Source organism: Solanum tuberosum, unplaced genomic scaffold (genome assembly GCF_000226075.1).
Source record: "Solanum tuberosum cultivar DM 1-3 516 R44 unplaced genomic scaffold, SolTub_3.0 scf00191, whole genome shotgun sequence".
In the NCBI taxonomy this organism is placed as follows: Eukaryota; Viridiplantae; Streptophyta; class Magnoliopsida; order Solanales; family Solanaceae; genus Solanum; species Solanum tuberosum.
In genome coordinates, this window is record NW_006239117.1 from 1 (window position 1) to 848 (window position 848).

The following is an 848-nucleotide window of genomic DNA, read 5'->3' on the forward strand; positions in this document are numbered from 1 at the left end:
TACAATAATAAGTAAGTAGAAAAATATGAAAAATTGTTTTAAAAAATTGAGGAAAAAGATAAATAGAATCCTTGGGCCTTGGCCAAAGAGAGGTGCAACTTCACGTTTCTAAAAATCTAGCTTATATTATATATAGATTTTTTAAAGCACAAACAATATCTAATACCTATGAGAAATGTACTCTATATAATATACCTTTCAACCAAGGCAAAATTTTAGAATATTGAAATAAAAATAATACATTAATTGAAAAAATTGAGGAACAAAATAAATAAAATCCTTGGCCAAAGAGAGGTTCAACTTGAATTTTCTAACATTTAGCTTATATTATATATAGATTTTTAAGCACAACAATATCTAATACCTATGAGAAATGTACTCTATATAATATACCTTTCAACCAAGGCAAAATTTTAGAATATTGAAATAAAAATAATACATTAATTGAAAAAATTGAGGAACAAAATAAATAAAATCCTTGGCCAAAGAGAGGTTCAACTTGAATTTTCTAACATTTAGCTTATATTATATATAGATTTTTAAGCACAACAATATCCAATAGCTATGAGAACTGTACAATAAATAATATACCTTCAATCATGACAAAAATTTAGGATATTGAAATCAAAATAATACTTTAATGAATCTTTAAAATATTAAAAACATTCAAACTTTATGCTTTTATGATTATCTCTCTTGATGAATCTTTCAACATAATTAGGATTCCTTCTTCATTTCGATGAACTTGTACTAAACTAATATGAACATCTCTTTGTAATGAATCTTTGAAGAATATATCTTTGATCTTCATCAAAGTGAAACACATATCATGTCACTATCGTTTCTAT